The following is a 15,427-nucleotide window of genomic DNA, read 5'->3' on the forward strand; positions in this document are numbered from 1 at the left end:
TTTTAGGTATATGCTTCTTTGATAAACCTAACATTTATTTCTTTCCTAGAATCCGAAAATCAATTAATATATAGGGTGTTCCATTAGAAAGAACACAACTTTGATGTGTAACTTTTTTGGGGGACACCCTGTATAATTCTATATATTTTTATAAAATGCTTTCAGTTAACCTACATATGCTGCCAAAATTTCATTTTGATATAAACTACCGTTCTCCCTGGAGCTTCCGCGACGTATGAGAGGCGCCACCCTGTACATAAAATATAATAAATTTTTGAACATAATTTCATTTATTTACTTTACAACTTCTTTCTTCTATCTTTGTCATATATAAAGAAATCCTAAGTTAGCTTTAATACTCGTTCCTATACGTAATTTTAATACAAATTTTATCAAACTTCTTAAGTGTTTTTCTTATAAACTTACAACACTTAACATATTCATTTAAAGTAAATAAAAATAAAGATACCATTTTAAATTAAAATGTAGGTAAGTCGTTTAGAACAAGCAATTTTAACTGCGCAGATTTTAAAAGAAAATATAAATTTAGAAAATGTGTATCGTATGTAACAAGATTATGATACAAATATATTTCACAGAATCGATTTAAAAAAGCTTATATTACATACTAGAAATATTTTATAGAAGATGTTTATGTTTTTAAAACAAGTTTAGTATTGGTCCACATTGCATAAGTTGCTTCAGATTATAATATTTTATATTGATGAAATTGGATTATAAATTTTATACAAACACTGTCTTAAAGGAAGAAAGCTTTTATCAAGGAAAGGATGTATATTTACTTTTTAAGGCATTAAATAATATCTCCTCTAATCAATGGAGAATGTTAACCTGTGTTGGTTCTGCGATATGGTATATCAAATAAATTTGTATTTTAAATGTTTTCTCCAAGGATTTTTCAGTTGGCTTGTGACAGTAAATGTAGGAAACAATTCAATATTTTATGCAGCATTCACAAATTTAAATCTTGATCTTAGTTTCTATGTTTAAGTAAACCAATTCGATATAAACCCAAGGGAATCGTTCGCCTAACGTCAACCTAGACATGCTTCTTATAATAAACATGATTATTTAAACAATTAAAATCAGGTCGACATAACGTGATGAATTCAAGGCGAAGTTCGTCGCAGGTCACGGCGCGGCGGTGGAAATATACTGTAAACTGTTTGATGACGTAACTGCCGATGACTGAGACGCGAAGACTAATATAAAAGAGTATGCTGAAGATAGCGTCGGGAGTTAATGGATTAGTAAGTTAATTGGACAGTTAATGAGATCATGCCAGTCCGGAATCAAAAGATGTTATCAACACTGTAAGTACGCTTCAGCATACTTTGTCTTGGCATTCCCCAAATTGTTTCAAATCAACCTATTGTCTATTTTATTCCTTTAACAAATGGACTATTTTACTCTGTTTTTATAATCTAAAAAGAGCATTTAGAATCTTTACCGACCCTAGCCAAAAACCCCAACTCTAGGTCGCAATATTATTCGAGGTCATGATATTTATATAGACGTCATAATGAAAAAAAAATTATATTGCACCAAAAATATTTTACTTTAGCAGAGAATAAGACAAAAATAAACTTAAAATCCATCTCGCTGCGTCACTTTTTATTGCATTAGATTTAAAAACGAGGAAACGTAGCAACATTTCGCAAGTCATTTACCAGCGAGGCGCGACAGAATTACTCATGTTCCCTGCCTGCCTCTGGCTAGAATTTAATTTTAATTAGCCCCAAGACGCGAATCGGCGATGTTTTCCCACCGAACGCTAATGAATATCATGCCGAACAAGAAAGCAAGCCGTGCCCGGATTCCTGGAACGTCACGGATGCCGGCTAGACTATAGACCATTTATACGTACATGGATACCGCTACGCCATTGGATTTAAGTAAAAAAAACAATGGAAGAATAATCAGAGTTCACTATAAAGTTGTATATTGGTCATATCAATACAGTATAGCAAATAAATGTAATGTGTATTTTGAGACCTGAAAGTAACTAGTTTTCTTCTCAGATTTATGTTATTATCATGCGATCTACTCGTATTTAAGTGACAATATTGGACGTATATTTGTCATTTAAGTAAAGCTTTTAATAAGAAGACTAAGGAAGGAGCATATCAAAAATCTTAGGTCCACCGCGATGGGACTCAAATATGACCGACTTAAATTCCGGTTTATTAGTGCCGTTCTAATTTTATTTAAAAAATGTAAAACTATGATGTAAGGTAGACGTGGGGTACACTCAATATTGTTTTTTTTATTTTACGTTGTGAATAAATGTTGGTAGTTATTAAAATTGTTATAAAAACATATTATTATAATAAAAATAGACAAGTTTTAATAATTATTTATTAACACAAACATCCGATATGCTACTGAAACAGGTAAGTCAAATTGTTTGACATCTAATCTTTGACAAGTAGTAAATAAAAGCAAAAATGCAAGAAAAAATTATATATAATTAGTTAATTTAAGTGAATTTCATAAATGATCGGTTTACTACACGTACCTATGTATATTATAATAGTCACTTACTAGCGAAAAGTTGTTCCATTATTTCACTGGATTTTTGCCGAGATCTACCGCACGCTACACAACCAACTATTTTAGAGTCTTTTTCGATAAATCGCGATAGTGTCACTGTTAATTTAAGTTCTGTCACAATTTCCATCTAGATTTACTACCTTTATACAACTATCAGTAGTAGAATAAATAATAAATAACATAAAATAAGCTCCGTAAAAACTGACAAATCCACAAAATTTCAAATCAAATTCAAATGTGTCAAATGAATCGTCAAACAGAACTGTCAAGGATCCACACCCTAGAGTCCTTTTTCCGCCCACCATGCATGAATACATGGATAGCATTATGCTCCTTCCTCAAAGAAGTAAAGCTTGTAGAATACAAAATTAAGGTTATTTTCAATAAAAAATTATCACTAAAATTACTTAAACTCCCTTTTAGCAAAACCGGGTTTGGGGATTGTTGAAACAATTTTTGTGAGTACGGTTTAAACAGTAAATAGTAGTATTTTTTGTTGATGAATATATGAACAATTTATAATAATGAACAATTTTGAATTTTAAAATTTTGATCATCTCACACACTGGCTAAAGGTCTAGTATTTAATATTTTATATTTTATAACTCTTACATGATTATATCCATTTACAATTTTCCTATTGTACAATTTTATTGATACGGTTTTTTTGAGTTCTGCAATGTCCACTAATTGATTTGTATTGTATGATATTTTTTATTATTTATATATTTTTTGTGCTTTTGTTTGTTTTGTAAATGCTTTGTCGATGAAGCTATTTTGGCTTTTTGTACAATAAAGCGTTATTTATTTATTATTTATTTATAGTAGGTAGTTGATTTATATTTGATTGTTGAAATATTTCCTTTTAGTTTATTTTCAAACTATTTTTATTTGACAGCTTTGCTCAGACAATACTGTAGATTTTAACTATTATTCTTACTTATTTTGCTTAATTTACTTTTGCTTACTTTACTGACTTACTTAAATGTTTTACTTGAAAAAATTAAATAGAATTATCCTTACGGATATTAAAATACTGAAGACTGATTGATTTGATAATTAAACATGATAAAATTTGATAATTAACGCTGAATAAAATATATTTCTATATTACATTTTGTATTACTTGCATGCTTAAGTTTCAATTGACACCAATCATTGTGTCAACCGCCGATGGCATGTGAACGATTAAAACAATTTTTTTTTTAATTTTGTATACTTCAAAATAGAACCCCACGAACTAAAACGCCCTCTCGAAAATATAACTCTGTCCAACTAAAAAATTATTCAGTGTCAGTTATTTTAATTCATGTAGTATATTTTATTTTACAAAGATTGGGTACAATTAGAAAGCACCAAATTAACATATTTAAAATTTTAGTGACTGATGATTACTTTAAAATATTATGTAAAAAATATAAAACTGAAAAAATCTAATCGAGTTATTTCATTTAAAAAACAAATAACAGTGTGTGTTAATGCAAAACAAACACAGATGTATGTTAAACAAAACACCACATACAAAAAAATCTAGAAAAAAGAATTATTTCTTACGTTCAAACTTTTATAATTTGACATGAGTTTGACAAGTCGCAATCTTAAGTCCAGTTCATAAGCATCTGGGTACGTGCATCGTTCATCATTGCGTCACTTCAATCATATTGAAATATGATATAAAAATAATAGAAACTTTTTTAGTGAAATAAATGGATTGGTACGGACGTCATCTGTCTTTTTTCTGTCAACCTCTGTCGAAATCTTCTCTGAGTCGGAAAACAGAGTTATTAGAAAGGCGCTCTTGAATTTAACATATATTATCATCATCGGCATCGCTCGGTTAATAAACAACAATACTATTATACATATTTATACTACGAACAATAAAAGCCAAATTGTTTCAACCGTACCCAGTTTACCCTACTTGTGATAAACTAATAGCATACGTCACAAATATATGCGAGAAGTCGCCAATGTTTTATACAGCATGACATTGTAAAGAAAAGTCCCTTATAAAAGTTAGCGGGACAACATGTCCCAGCTTAATATGCTTCAGTCCAAATATTTTTTATGTTAACATGGTAGAATGTAGAATGTTTAGGGAGTTAATCACCACGACCTTATAGATCTATTGTGTGTTCCCCTTTCTTGAGTTATAACGAGTTATAACTCATCATACAGTCTCAGGGCTTTAAGAAAAGCCAGTATCTGAGACGGCTCCACAGAGGCCAGCTCTCCATCCTCGACATCAGACGTACCAAGGTTCATGGCACGAATGGTCGTCGTCTCGGCGCACTCTGGTGTTTCCCCATTTTCCCCACAAAATCTGCATTCGCCGTTGTTTCTCAGTTTCAGCCTACTGAGGTGTTCGTTGAGGAGACAATGTCCTGTTAGAAACCCCGTGACAATCCGAAGATTGTTTTTACTTAAATCAAGGAAAACCTTTGATTTTTCTTGGTCATAAGTTCTGAGGAACTTTTCGAGTGTCTTAGACCGTTGGAGGACACCCAGTCCAAGTTACGGATGGAGTCTTCCAGATTCTTCAGTTCCGCTTTCAGTTGGTTCCCGTTTGGAAAACAGAACGGTTCTGGTCCTGTTAGTGGAGTGTTCGCTCCTTTTCTAGCTAGATCATTTGCTTGTTCATTGCCTTCTATCCCTTGATGAGCAGGCACCCAGAGTAGGAGGACTTTATTTTCTTTGCCTAATTTGTTGAGCTTCTCCAGGCATTCTTTTGACCAACTTCGAATTGATGGTTACTGAGTTGATCGCGTTAAGTGCTGCTTGACTATCGGATAGGATGGCAATTTCCTGTTTTCGATAGTTCCTATCTAAGATAAATTGTACGCATCTTTCGATAGCGCAAATTTCTGCCTGAAGGATACTGGGGTAGGTGCCCATTGGTTCGGAGTATTCAGTTTTCGGCCCATGTTAACATGGTAGCTGTTAGGTTATAGCTTTATCCATGAAATTGGATATGGTCTAGGGAATAGACAAAAGACGACTACTTAAACGCCATTTGATTCATCGAGCCGGAACTAATTAGCATACTGTGGCGCTAACGCCTCAAGCGTGAAGGAAAAATGTTTAATAATGTCGTAATAATCTGAATGGAGCGGAATTTTAATTATCTCGTTTCAATAGGGATGTAGGAATTTGGTAATTTAGGTGCAATATTGGGTTCTATATGTTTAAGGTGACATTTCAATAGAAATAATTAAGCGAATAATGTAATGGTTTGACAATCTATGATATTGATTATAAAATGTAATTGAAAATTTTTGAAAATGAAAAAATCAATGGACGTAATGAAAGAATAAAAGCTTATAGTATAGTATATTGTTAAATAATATTTTTCTAACGAATATAAATGTTTTAATCAATGGTTTAAACTATTTATGTAATATGTACTAAATGAATATTTACAGTAACATTTATCATAAGCTGTTGTTCTAGCATTCAAAAGTGTTTCAGATTCAATCCTCTTTATAAGGATGGCCCTACCGACCATCTACCGACTATAACCGAACTGTTCCATTTCTTAATATAAGCTCGAAAGCATTACGATGCATTATTTCGAACTTAAACAATGTATTCAAACTTACTATTTTATGTTCAGATTTTCATCAGCAATGTTAGATTTCATTCTATTTTCTATCATCTTCATAATGACTTTCAATTGCTTTCAAAACCCTAAATTAATAGCAGAGATATTTTGTTTTGTTATATCTCGAAACAATTTGAGAGTTGCTGCATGCGTACCTCTTGCGCAGTAAAAAATTATATGATTTCTTGTCTCTGCCTCATGACAATACCAACAAACGTTACTCGAGCTCTTTCTTAATTTTGTAAATAACTATTAATGACATCTTATCCAGTTTTATATATACTTTATGAAAATGTTTGCGTTTTTCTTTCTCTAAATCTTATTCTGTCCAACTTTTGCATTGCAGCACTTAATTTCTTCTCCTGAGAAATTGGCCTATCATCGCTTTGAAAAAATTGCAGGCTCCACGTCAACATCTTGATTAAGTCTTTCTAAAGAGTTTCAGAATCTTTGTGATTTAGCATCCTGGAACTAGTGTTGTATGTGGTGTTAGTCCAGTTTTTACTTGATAAGGACTTGTGATACATACAAGTCGAAACGTTATATAGAATTTCAAATTAAAAGAATATATTATTCAAAAATATTTTTACTTCATTTATCCCATTATTGTATGTTTTGCATATAATTATTACTTATTTATTATTATTATATTTAAATTAATTCCAATATAGCATTGTTATACAGAGTGGTCCGCACTATATTCCGGAAATTTCAGCAGCATATTCTGCAGATCAAAGTAATTAAAAAAAGTTTGTATAAATGTATGTCTTAAAATACTTAGTTTCGTAGATACAGGGTGTAAAAGTTTCATTTTTATTTCGATTTTTTCCAAAAAAAAATTTGTGACAAAAGTTATGACAAACTTTTGGCACAAAAACATTTCAAATTTATGATTTCAGTCTAATAACTATTTAGTCAACATGTTTAATTTAGGTATGTCCATGATGACAGGGATTGATAATTTAGATTCTAAATATCTTGAGAACCTCGTAGAAATTTTTTCTAGGCACCTTTTTTATGTAAAAAACGTCGTAAATGTATATTTTTTTACTTAGCAGTTTTATACAGGTACGGACGAAAAGTTATTACTCTTCAAAACCAATTAAAAAATATGTAGGTGTCGCCCTCTATCATAGGAGTCATATTGACATTAAAATAAAATTTCTCATGTCAAAAAACTTCAAAAGACACAAAATTTCATCCAAATATTGACGAATGACAAATAATACTGAAGTTTCAGAATTATGTCATTTAAACAATAAAGAAAAGAAAGTATCCATTAAAACAAGCACTAAAGATAAAATAACACACTCAGACTATTACAACAGTTAAAGCGGTGCAGGATTAACGGAGATGAAAGGAATTTCCTGGAAATGCCACCTGCAGTGCCAAGACGAGTCCTTAAACGCCCTCGAAAATTTCCAGCCAAAATCTGATTGCAGCAAGAGTTTTATCGCGGCATCATTTACGTCTTACTTAGCAGTAATCCGTTTTTATAGAGAGTTGATGATAACGATGTCGAGGGCTGTGAAGTGGTTACACACTGATAAGAAAAATCCTTGTTAAATATGGTTTGTTAAATATCTACAATTTTTATACTAAAGACATATAAAGCAGCGTTCTATATAAAATATAACAGTATACAGAGAAGTAGAAAGGCCTTAATCCCTATAAGTTTGCAGGGGCGTAGCGTGGCATCAATACAAGGGGATGTAATAAGTAAGTAACTGCAATTAACATTTTACCAACACATATAAAGTCTTTAATTTTGAAGTTATTAAAAATATAAAATATTCAAGAAATGTAATAGGTAAAAAATAATCAAACCAATATTAAAAAAGAACTAAATTTAGGTAAAAAAACAATGCTGTGAACGTATCTGTTAGATAAAATAGTAGACAAGGCCAGCAAGAAGTATACTGAGTGCCCTACAACCACATAATCAGTGTTCACTTTCGTAAATATTTTCGCTAAAATGACGAACACACGATTTTAATTTAGTATTAATATTCAAAATATGCTTTAGATGTCCTTCAATAGTTTTAAATATTTCTGAATACACCATAGAACTGAAAGATGATTGCAAAATTATTTCAATTTCATAACCGCACTCTGACCGATGCTGAGCGACACGCGACGTTATTTAGTATTTTATACCGCAAACGAGATGTGTTTAAAAAACCGCATCACCGACCGACTAAAACAGCGAACGGGAGACGTAATCGCTGCCGGAAAGTTCGCTGACCCCGGCTTGCGTTCAGCAGCGTTCAAGATATAACGACGGTCGCATCATCGCGATTTTGAGATATTTTTATTTTTAGGTCGTAGCGTTAACTACAAAACTCGACCGATTGAATTTAATTACTTGAATAAATTCACTCAGAATTTTGATTTATTACAGAAGACATCAGGAACTCTTTTAAATAAAAACGTATTACAATATTTCGAAGGGATGCGACGCATCACCCAAGTGTGTTAGGTTAGGTTCACCAATTTCTGTATTAAGTTCATCAGAAAAAGGAAATGAAAATATATTCCCATCATCAGACCGACTTTGCTTGATCCCTCGATCTGACAAACCAAACACAAAAATCGCATGGTATCAAAGGTACTACTATAATGACGTCAACATGACAAGATTCTAGACGATCTCGCCACGTGGCAGCACTCGTGCGCATCATATGAGCCGTACCACAAATTAAAACCAGCGGCCTACTGGAGATATACAAGCTTGCTTTGTTTACGTAAACGTAGATGGAGTTAAAACAAAGTACAATTTAATATAAATAAAATATTATAGAGAAGTAAAAAGGCCTTAAACCCTACAACATAATAATTCTAAATTTTAGTTTAAATTATTGAAAATAAAATAATATTTAAGGGTTATTAAAATTATGAGTACGTTGATATCAGATACACCTCAGTTATGGAAGGTCAAAATTTATAAAATATATTTTATAAGCCTCTAAAGCGGCGGCTGTACGTTAGCGACTTGCCTATGTGGTGTCGACACTATGCAAGTAAGATCATACATTCATCATTATATTTATTCAAAATGTGTGGTTCCGTTCGTGGAAATGTCAAGTGGCGAATTACTGTTTTTTATTGCTTATTGTTTAAGAAAAAAACAGAAAAATAAACGGTATAAATCAAAGTGGAGTAAAAACTGGCTTTTAAATATAAAAAAATATTCACATGTAATTATGATGGAAGAGGTTTCTATAAGAGATTGTTTACAAGTAAACAGTAACTCAATAAGCCTTTTCAATAACAAAAAGATTAATTTTACACAATAAAATCTCTAACAAATAAACAACCCCAAAAAACTCCTTTTTTTTATAAATTGACCCATCCAGTTTTGCAGTCTCCGCTTTTCTACAATGGCAAGCAAAGCCAGCCTGATAGGGTCATTAGCGCTGATCATTATCAAATCTTTTTATCGAAGTTTCTAGCGTTGCCTCTTTCACATCTTTGGGTCCATTTAGATAAAACGCCGACCACATCGACTATTTACGTCACACAGTTATCTAAGAAATAGCGAGAATTTCGAAAAGAACTACTGTGACTTTTTTTGTAGGTCATAGCATGAGTCAGCTAAAAAAAGAGAAAACTGACCAAAATCAACATTAAATGAAGCGAGGGGAGGGTTAAAAATTTGTAACAAAAAAAATAATTATCTATTTATTTGTTACAAAATACTATAAAGGTAAAAAGTAGGTGAAAGTAAGTGCTAAGTAGAAAATGTATAATTTTTTTTCTATTTCATATTAATTTCACTGTCTCAATAGTTTTGCTCTTCTAATTCTGCGTTTACGTTTATCTAATTAATACTATACAGTTACATAATACATTCATTTTTACTATATATTTGTATATATTAGAGACGATAAATAAAAACTTAATGTTTACTGAAAAATATAAATACTGTTGTATCAGATACATCCAAATTGTGTAAATGATTAACTATTAAGTTAAGATGGTTGTATTGTAGCTAAACGATTAGATTTTTACAAATTGTAAGTTTTGGGTTCGTCAAAGTACTATTAGAGCTACAATTTAAAAATATTTTTACAAGATACAAAGTGTCCCAAATAAATAAAAAATATCAAAGTTGTATTTTTTTAAATGGAACACCCTGTATATTATTACATTTTTAGTTTCTACGATTACAATAAAGGTAAATCTGATTAAAGTTTATCACGCTTAAACCTTACCGTTTTTGAAATATTTTCAATTTTGTGTAATTAAATTGAAGACAATTAAATTATGTATCTAATTCTCATAAAATATACAGGATGTTCCATTTAAATTAAACAATTTATTGCCGTTTAAAGCTAGTAATTATTTAAAATAAATTTTTGGACACTCTGTAAAGGGTAGTATAATTTTTATTATTGCATCACAAAATTTAGTAAATAGAAATAATTCAGTACAATATTTGGTTTGAAGAACTTAAATACGTCTAGAGAAATGAAGCATTAAAATTATTACTGTATTTTGACAAAAACCTAAATATTTCAAAAACGGTAAGATTAAAATGCGGTAAACCTTTATCAAATTTACCTTTATTTTAATAGTAGAAACTAAAAATGTAATAATATACGGGGTGTTCCATTTAAAAAAATACAACTTTGATATTTTTTACTTGTTTGGGACACTCTGTATCTTGTAAAAATATTTTTAAATTGTAGCTCTAATAGTTCTTCAACGAACCCAAGACTTATAATTTGCAAAAATCTAATCGTTTAGCTACAATACTCCGTGTCGTATGTGGTGAACAACCGTGTATACGAAGATATACACTCACCGACAATTAACGCAATTTGTAATGATTTTGCAATGATTTTGGGTCCTTATCAACACACTTATAAAATAGTCATTATTGTTTTTGTAATCTCACTGTCATTAAAAAGTAATATTATTATTGTTATTGGCGTTTACTCTAGTAGAGATAGTTTTAAGTTCTGGCTTTTAAGTATTGGCTATTGCTGCTTTAATTAATCATGGTAAAGATCAACTTTTGGACTGAAAATCATATGTCCTAGTAACTGCCTAACAGACAATAATAATATGATTTTTCAAATAGATAACATAATTAAATAAATCATAACCATATTTTATAGGTCTGTTAACTAGGGCCAAAAGCAAAGGCATGGTTTAAATGTAAAAAATACAAAAGAATGTTAGTGTCTTCTTCAAAAGCGAATATCTCCAAAAAAAATATAGCTATTGAGATGACTCAAAAAACATACTATTGAAAAAAGAGACACCTAAAAGATAAAAAAATTAAATTCCTGGCTTTGTTACGTTTTGCGTACTCCACAGGATGTTTCAAACTTTCACCAAAATATCAACATTTTATTTTTCCTCGTATAATTGACAGATGGCAACAAATCTGTCCACTAGAACACAATTTATAAAACTTTAAAATACATAAGAAAATTTTAAGATGTCCGTTTTTCGTGTCGGTGAGTGTGTTTTCATTATTTTCAAAGATATACTGATAAATATGTTTCTTACTATTATTTAAATTCGTCATATCTTTTTAAAATCATTTTAATTCATTTTATAATGTATTGTCTTATAGTTTCAGTATGATGCAAACACCTGTAGACATTATATTAAAATAACGATTATATGTTTTTTTGTATAAGTGTAAACTTTAAAATTGCCTGTTTATCTGGCTTATCCTAAATAATACTGTACAATGTTTTTCTTGTAGGTACCTAATAGTATTACTTTCCTCCATTCACGCAATTGTGCAGCTTTGAACTGTTCAAGAACGCGATACTCTCACTCCATTCAATTGAATCATAAAGTTCAGAACTGTTCCGCGCCATATGGAGGCACCAGGCTATCGCGCACAGCTCCTTTTAGAACCGTTCTCGAATAGCCCAGGGCGTAAAGCTCTGGAACTTGAAATTCGCGAATGGAGGACAGCATACGAGTGATGTTAATAAAATTAAAACTAAAAAAATTGTTTATCTTAAAATAATATTAACTTGAAGATTAATTTACTTCAAAAACATTCTATTTTTGACATTGCAACTGGGTTTGGGTCGACGCGGTAACAAATTTCTGTCAAAATGATTCTGTAAGGTGTCAAGGGTAATCTCATAATAATGTATATCTACCCACGCTTTCAGAAACAAAAAAACTTTGACGACAATTTGTCACAGACATGTGTTAATTAATGTTAACCTATTACAAAAAAAATCTTATAAAAAGGTATAAATAAGTGTTTTAACAGTTTTCTTTAAGGCGTTTAATTGTTAAATAATCCATAAATATATAAATTGTCGAAAATAAATTATTTCCAATAATTGGCAGTCAATTTCCGGTGAGCTCTAGATTTATTACACTGATTAATGTTATTCGAATTACAAAAATACATCCAGTTCATTAATTTTGACAGTTTCCTTGAAAATCTATTAATCCGACTTAATTTATAATACGGCGGTAATAATTGTGATAATCTAAACAGATATATAAATTCTCAGAAATAAATTGCTTTCCATTATTGGCAATAAATTCATGGAAAATCTTAGAATTTATCAAATAAATTTCAAAATTTAAAATGTCAATGCGCATTAATTAGTTAATTATTTTTTGTTGTACAGATTTAAAGATTCGATATGCTAGAAACTCAATCATCTAGCTAGGTCAATATTTTCAGGTTTATTAAAATACCTAGTATATTAATAATTACTGACATAAGAAATATATACCGGTTGTGTCTCAAAAGTGGGTCACCTCTATAAATTTTTATTTTTTCAGATAAAAAAACGAGATTTGGTATATTAGTATGTGACATAAATTAGGAGTTATTGACGAATTCAATTGTTTTCGTTCACTTCCTGTTTCACCGGAAATGACTACAACTTTTGATTTTTAAATGACACCTTCGGTATTTTGTTACTTTATTCGATGGAAAATGACACTCTGAATAAAATGATATATCACATGTCATCTTTTGACATTTTCGCATATGGTTTATTCAAAATTGCAACATGCGATTCATAACGACAATTTGACTCAAAATATCAAGTGTGTCATATCAAATTATTCGTAAAAAATGCTTTTTCCAAATATGCTAATGAGCCACCCTCGTTCGTTTTAAAAAATTGAGACATGATTAAAAATATGATTTAGGTCTCTTTTAACCGGTCAGGATAAGGCACTAAAAACATTAGGCAATCATATCTAGTTTTCCAAGGCTCCTTGATTGAAAATTAGTGTTTTTAACACAACCAAGGCACTTTAGATTGAAATTTAAAATACAATTTTGTTTTAAGCAAATATGTCAATCTATTCAAAGTGTCATTTTCTATCAAATAAAGTAAAAAAACCTAGGATGTCATTTAAAAATCAAAAGTCATTTCCTGCGAGAAAAAGTGTATTTAAAGTTTGACTTTTCTAAAAATATGTATTTTTTTAACAAAATTGTACCTATACCAATTAAACTTTTAGTTACGTAGTCGAGGGCGGGATTTTTAAATTCATTGTTCTCAACCATGGACAAATGGACATATTCGGTGCCGGACTGAATAACTGGAATTTAAAGTTCCCGTTGGAGATTCAAGTGGTAGCTCTGATGTAAAAAATGTCAAGTTGCCACAATGATTTATTTATTTCCTGACAGTGTCATTCGTTTTGACACTTTAGTTTTGTATTACGAGTTTTTGGTTTAAATAAAGTGGTGACATTTAAAACTTTTACTAACAGGCCTTGCAGTCGAACATTGTTCTTTTTAGAATCTTCTTTAGTGCGAAGTGTATAAGATAGCTTAATAGCCGTTGCAAAAAACTAATCGCAACATTAGAATATTTTGAACGGGAAAGCGGTACTAATGGCCTTTTATGCCCATTAAGTGCTGTTAAGGCGGTGAGTTTTGTTGATGTAAATAATAACGGTTTATATATTTATAAATAATTTATTTTTGTTTTATAAAATATTCTGATCAAAAGAAAATATGTAAAAGTGGGCAACGCTGTGCCAGTTAAGCTTAATCACGTGCTATAAGTTTATTTGGTATGATCTATGTGTGTTATTTATTAATACAATTAACCATTTAAACTAACAATAGACTGCTAAAATACAGGCAAGAACATATATGGTATCATATTAAGAAAAAAAATGCTATGGCTACGTATACGAGCATAGCGTAATAAACCAGGAGCGGACTATCACCCGATCTGAAACTTATCTGTTTCTTAAAGGAAGTGTCATATAGTATGAAAAATGATGATGGAGCATCTTCTCCCCACAGTATATATATTAGGTTTCTTTCAACCGATGATCTATATTATTTCACATCATTCGATACGTGGAATTGAAACAGAGAGAAGATGGACATAATTCAATTTTATATATCCAACGACTTACACCATCAGGTTTATATTTTGAAATTTAATTATGAATACTAAGAACATAAAAATATTCAGATAAATAATTTTTACATAATATATCTAATTTCGCTTTATAATTTAAATAATGTTCAAGCAATTTTATACTAAATAATGTCTATACGTTTTTTATGGTCTATGATCCGGCTGCAGTATTATTACACTCCTTATATTTTTAATCAAAACCTAATTTTTGTGTATATTTATGAATAGAGTTTAGACCGGTAATAGAATACACATTTAACAGGGTGCCAATCAAAGAGTTGCCACAATTATGTTTAATTAATAACAATAATAACTGATGTTGGAGACATCAGTTATGGATAAAATTTTAATTTTCATGCATGTCAAAGACAAATATTTTTCGAATTTAAGTATTTCAAAACTGACTGATAATGACTCAAGATACAGATTTTGAAATACTTTAAAAATAAAAATGCTTATTTTTTAATTCTTCATCTATCAAAGGAATAATATACAGGGTGTTCCGTTTAAAAAAAACAACCCGATCCACTCACACTTTTTTGAGCCACCCTGTAGAAGTTAAAATGTTTTCCTGAAATACATGCTTTCCTGAAACACGTACAAGCTTTACCACGAGCTTACCTGCGCAAACCTGTTTGTATCGGGAACTCGCTGTGTGTAGACGGTAAAACGGTAGCACGCACAAACCAACAAGTGCGGCCTGCGTAACGTCGCGCTGCTAAAGATTTTTGTTTGCGCAAACCAGTTTGTGCAGTGATATACGTGTAGACGGTATCAGCGAGTTCAAGGTACAGTTTTGTGACTTTTGTGGGTTTCGTGTTATTAGTTATATCAACTCTTAGAAAATGTTTGATATTCGTAC

This window comes from Sitophilus oryzae, unplaced genomic scaffold (genome assembly GCF_002938485.1).
Source record: "Sitophilus oryzae breed Bouriz unplaced genomic scaffold, Soryzae_2.0 scaffold_1576_pilon_pilon, whole genome shotgun sequence".
Lineage (NCBI taxonomy): Eukaryota > Metazoa > Arthropoda > Insecta > Coleoptera > Curculionidae > Sitophilus > Sitophilus oryzae.